The 5,977-nt window shown below is 42.7% G+C and overlaps 1 long non-coding RNA gene across 1 annotated transcript; it reads right to left on the reverse strand.

Moving 5' to 3' along the window:
* Window positions 1-564: 564 nt before the first annotated feature.
* Window positions 565-4,803, reverse strand: LOC139634775 (uncharacterized). Its single transcript, XR_011694054.1, has 3 exons — window positions 4,511-4,803; window positions 4,194-4,397; window positions 565-2,223 (listed from the first exon to the last, which is right to left on the reverse strand). It is a non-coding gene; the product is annotated as an uncharacterized lncRNA (long non-coding RNA).
* Between the last annotated feature and the right edge of the window lie 1,174 nt (window positions 4,804-5,977).

The following is a 5,977-nucleotide window of genomic DNA, read 5'->3' on the forward strand; positions in this document are numbered from 1 at the left end:
CCAAGAGTAGTACATCATTATGTTCTCCTCCAACAGGGCTGGAGAAGAGCAGCGGTTGGTGACTTCTTCATCTCATCCATGTTGTCTTTTGTGGTTCTTGACGTTGTGTTCTCGTGGAGAAACATGTAAGCAGTGTCAGAATATACACTCAGACCCTTTTCTCACATGGATGTTGAAGTACCAGTGTTTAAGTCCTGAATTCATGACTGAAGTTAAACTATCAGTTGTATTATGTACTCTGATGTACAACTGTGCAACAACAGTATGACAATCATTGTTGGGGTTGAGTGACATGTTTAAAACTAGGGAACCATTTGGACTAAATCCAACTTCAAACCTTAATTTTTTTTCTAAAACTTGTTCTAGTTTGTCTTTTCTGTGTATCTACACAATTGTCTGTTTCAGCAGCAGCAGGATTTCCAGATTCATTTTATTAAATATATTAAGAATCAGAATCAGGTTTATTGCCAAGTATGTTTTCACGTACAAGGAATTTTTTCTGGTGATTGGTGCAGAGCGACATCCTTGATCGGGTTGACAATCCACAGGTGTCCGTGGAGGAGGGGGGGGGGGGGGAGGAGTAGAAGCGTCTCACTGCAGCGATCTCGTGGGGGAGTTGTTCCAGCACCGGCCTTGGCCAAGGCTGGTGGCGGGGGCCGGAACGCAGATTAGATTATGATTGTTTGGGTTAGGGCGAGCAGTCGTATTTCAATAGACACGGCTTACTCTGTTTGTCCATTCTGGTCATCTTCATCCATTCTCCTTTCCAAAGCTGAAAGCTTCTCCAAGATGTGACCCATGTTGCGATTTATGACCACAGTCTGAGCATTAACAGCTCTGTCTATTACCACAGACAGGGTGTTGACAGCTCCTTCCAAGGTGGTTCCCAAGTTGCGGTTCACAATCACAGTCTGAGTGCTTACAGCTTTACTCACTCCATCAATTATGTTGGGCAGCGTGGGGATTTGGACTGCTGTCACCGTCTTCTGAATTTTCCGATACACCAGGGCAATGCCTAATCCAATCAGCAGAAAGCCTGATATCACAGTTCTGAATATATAGAGATCTTCGATGTCCTCAACGGAAAGAATCACCAGGCACACGACCCTCCACTGCTCCCAGGAGTCCCTCATGTAACCAGCGGCGTACGTTCCGCCAGGGCAGACAGGTTCCCCCGAACCCGGGCTTCTCGTCGAGAAGATCCTGTCAATTGCGTTGAGAGACCAGTTGACCAATTCCATGATTTTAGATTTAGAGAGCAGTGCGGAGAGAGGCTTCCAAGGTTTAGACAAGACAGGACGAGACGCGAGAGGCAAAGCAGGGAAAAAAAGGGAGAGGAGAGAGGGGGAAGATGCGTCCGCCTTCGTTGAGAGCCGGAAGTCTTACTTGCTGTGTTGTTGTATTGTGTAGTAAAACCACTTTCCCACTGTTTTAGATACTTGCTTAAAGTTTTTCTGCCCGTGTTTTAAAACAAAATGTACAATAGTTTATTGTGTTTTATTCAACCATGTAATTGACATTTCACACAGACACTTGTTTGTAATCTGATATAAATTTCAATCTGGTCTCTGTGTGAAGCAGGACAGACCAACAGACGCTGCCTCTCCATCTGCTCACATTGAATTAACTCAGTGAACCACCGATAATGCCTCAGAAGTGTTTTTACTAACACAACTATTCAACCTTTAAAACAAGTTTTTAAATTCTGCAAATTAATCTATTAACTCTAAACAACCTTACTGTTGGTGCTTCAGTAAAATGCATTTAACCTATTGATCTGTCTGCAGATATCTTCAGCTGAGTTCATGAGCTCTGTCTTCCGGTTCAGTCATTTGTAGCTTAGTACAGATATTATGTCTGTTCACAGTGGACAATGAAGCTAAACTAAATAGGCCTGTTCCTTTTTATATGCTTTTTCTTAATTGAGATTAAAGTTAATTCAATTTTAAATGTACTATTACAGTTTTAATATGGTTTCTGTTTGGACCTCAGAGCAGATACAGACACAGAAACTGTGGAATGGTATAATAAATGTTCTTTATCGGCAGAAGCCAGCACAAAGACAGGAAGATAGTTTTTTAGGGGGAAATGCAGGGGGGCAAAGGTTCCTGGTGGATTTTAGAGGTGGATAGTTGTTGTATGGAGGCAGCAGGTGAGTGGAGCGGTTAGCGATGGTGGCAGAGCTTTGGCGGAGGCAGGCAGCAGCACTGGAACAGGTGGTAACTGGAGGTGAATGGTGAGAATTATTCCAGAGGTAACAACAAGCAATCGTACACAGGTACAGCACTAGAGAGACTTAGGTGGCCTGGAGAATTACCACATAGAGAGCAGAAAAAACCAACAACAAGGCGACAAGTGGATGACGAGCCAGGGCCCTTATACTGAGCATGATGAGTGATTAGATGCAGGTGTGCCAGGTAACCTGTGCTGCTCCATGCCCCTCCTGAGAGGCACACACACACACACACACACACACACACACACACACACACACACACACACACACACACACACACACTTGTACTTCTATCTTTGTGAGGACACTCATTGACATAATGCATTCCCTAGCCTCTTACCCTAACCATCACAACTGAGAGCCTAACCCTAACCCTGACCCTGACCTTAACCTAAACCTAATTCTAACCATAACTCTAAAACCAAGTCTTAACCCTCAACATGTGATTTGAAGGTGTCTCAAAAAGTGAGGACCGGCCAAAATGTCCTCACTTTGTTAGTAAAATACTTTTTTTGGTCCTTACTATGTAGCAAGTACAAGTACACACACACACACACACACACACACACACACACACACACACACACACAGGGGCACACTTGAAGTCACAGCATGTGTTTTTGTGTTCAGACCACTTCAGAAGTTCAACTTGATGTTTTTTGACTTGAAATGATGAATTGAATGAATAAACTGCACAGAATTCAACCGGTTTTCTGCAGAAACATGATCAGCATATCAACAGGATGTTGTGGCTCCAACACTCCAGTCTGGCAGCTCATGAACAGATTTATTAGTATGTGGAGGAAGAACAGAGGTGGAGGAGGACGTTTGTTGTTCGGTCTGAGGCTGATGTGTATTAAAGTTTCATCTTTATCTAAAAAGAAACGACTGCATTGTTCACGATGGACATGTTTCTCATTTCTGTTTTTGGGATGTTGCTCATCTTGACTCATCCTCAGGGTTTTATCATTTGGGGTATTGGAAAAAAAGATAAACCACCAAATAATTGTTTGTATAAACAACAAACATGGAGTTAGAAACAGTGTTAAACCATTTCACTCCCTGAAGTTACCCCTAGCTATCTGTTGCTGCCCATCATCCTCAGTGAATCTTGTTTCTCATCTCTGCTGTCACTCTGTCCTGTGGGGTATTTTACTGGGGTATTATATCTCTGGGGTATTTATCTCTTGTGATGTTGGAGTCACACACAGACAACCTTGGATGTTGTCCTTCATCTTGTTACTCATACTGAAGTGGTATCTCATTGCTTTTGTCACACATGAGATCCTCAACCTTTCTAGCTTTCTGTCTTGATTAAGACAACTGTCAAAGTTTTTGCAGGAAAACAGGACCCAAAAATGCAGACAACTCCAAAAGCTTATAGATGGGTAAATCTAGACTGGAATGAAGGTCCACAAAATTCACACTCATGCAAAAAGAGGAAAACACAGAGGAGGTGACAAAGAGACTTAAATACATAAGGGAGGCAAGAGCAAGAGAACACAGGTGAAACATATTACAATTAGACAATCAGCCTGGAGGGAAACAGGACAAAGACAGGAAGTAAAAACAAGAGACACACAAGGATGTAACTGCAAAATAAAGCAGGAAATGAACAAATGCCCAAACAATGAGTAATAAGTCCAAAAACAGTCCAAACAAAGAGTAACAGAAATAGTCCTGCCAGGGCAAACCATGACAAGTACTACACCGTTGATCTCTAAAGCTGTATAAGCTCAATAATTGCATTTTCAGAGGGGAAGAGCAGTATCATGTCACTTATACTAATCATTTGTCATAAATCATAAATAACTATTTCTCTGACAGCACACTAATGTAAACATACAGTATCTGTGTGGTATTTTACATTCCTTTTTTTTTTTTTACTGATTATCCATTCCAACAGTACACATTACCCACAACTTAAAGAAAAACAACGCTTTACATTGAGATTTACCAGTGAGTAAAAGTGCTGTTCCATGGGTATTATAATGATTTTGGGCTGTTCATCATCTGTTTTCTCTTCCTGGGCCTGTGTTCACTGATTTAGGTCTGTTTCCTCATCCTTGTTTCAGGTTTGGTGCTGTCCACCAACCTGTGTCTCCTACTGGGCTCCTCTGGGATCATCTTAGGTCTTGCAGTCATCCAAAGACAGCACTGACTGAAAAAACAATTACAGAGAGAACAGCAAAACAGAATCCTATCCACAATGTCTGTCATACAGCCAAGAGCATAAACAATGAAACTAATTTGTTCTGTAGCTATCAAACCCACCTTTTAATATTCCAGCTGTGCCGTTGGTCAGTGCTGCTGCTCAGGCTACGGGATGAGTCTGAGGAAAACTAGAGGAGGAAGAGGAGGAGGAGGGAGTGGAGGAATTAGGTGAGACCCAGGAAGAGAGCTTGGTGGAGAGCTTGAGGGGGAGCTCTGCTGGGGGAGCTGGGTTTGGAGCCTGGGGAGGAGCTGCCGCAGACGGCTGCTACTGGCAGCCTCGGCTGGTTGAGGTTGAGCACGAGGACACTTCAAGTGTATAACTGCTGCATGTCACATGTACACACAACCAACTGTTTGACTCATGTCTTTAAAGTGAAATCACCACAATCCAACAATCCTCCATTAAAAGTAAAAGCCACATATTAGAACACAAACATCTTTATTTTATGGCTCAGTAATAACATGTAACAAGTCGTGCTAGATTTCATATGTTCTTTATTAGTCAGTAAAGAAACGCAGTTTGTTGACCTTAATTAGACACTGTTCACCTAAATCATGCTGTAATTAGAATAATTTTGATCTACAAAAAAAAAAAAAAAGATTCTTAGACAATATTACACCAAATTATGCTCTAATTAGAGACCCTAATATACTATTAGACACCATTTTATAAGATCATAGGCTAATGTGAAATCAAACACAATGTCACATCAGATCCACAATAGTCTACAGTTAGTAGGGTTGTGAACGATAAACCGATGCGACCGGATATTCGGTTCAACAAGTGAGAGATACGGCTGCATCGGTAGCAGCCTCCTCAATCGATACGAATTATCAATGAATTCCTAGATGAATCGATTATAGAGTCATGGATCGGGTATCGCGAGACTTTGAATCGGTTGGTGGCATTACACACGCGCCAGGTCTCTAAAACAACGCGAGAGCTGAGGCTGCCCGCGAAACGCCGTAGCTGCCTAGCTGGTATTAGCATGAGTGATAAACAAGGGACGACCATGGATGTATTACATGGATGTATTATAACGGTGCGTTCACACCAAACGCGATGGACGCGATGAACGCCACAAGTTTCCATTCAAAGTCAATGTAAATGGCGCGATGACACGCGATGCTGCGACGCGATTCGGGCGATAGGAGCGACGCGATGGACGCAATGACGCGATGAAGCGTCCATCGCGTCCATTGTGTCATCGCGTCCATTGTGTGTATCGCTTGAAGTTGAAAAATTTGAACTTTTCAAGCGACATCGCGTGACGCTGTGCCGCGACATCCAATCAGCGTTGATGTCCAAACCGTTACGTCAGACGCACATTTCAAAAAATGGAGGAGAAAATTATTGTGGCTGTCTGTGGACACCATGGATGTATTATAAGACCTTATTCTTATAATACATCCATGGTGGATACACAGAGCTATACGACACAACGTCCCACTTTTACCGGGACAGAAACAAAAAAGATAATGCCTGGAAGAAGGTTAGCAAGGAGGTACAGCTGGACTGTGGACGTC

This window comes from Trachinotus anak, unplaced genomic scaffold, assembly GCF_046630095.1.
Source record: "Trachinotus anak isolate AG129_WGS33_773 ecotype Australia unplaced genomic scaffold, CSIRO_AGI_Tana_v1 ptg000017l, whole genome shotgun sequence".
Classification (NCBI taxonomy): Eukaryota; Metazoa; Chordata; class Actinopteri; order Carangiformes; family Carangidae; genus Trachinotus; species Trachinotus anak.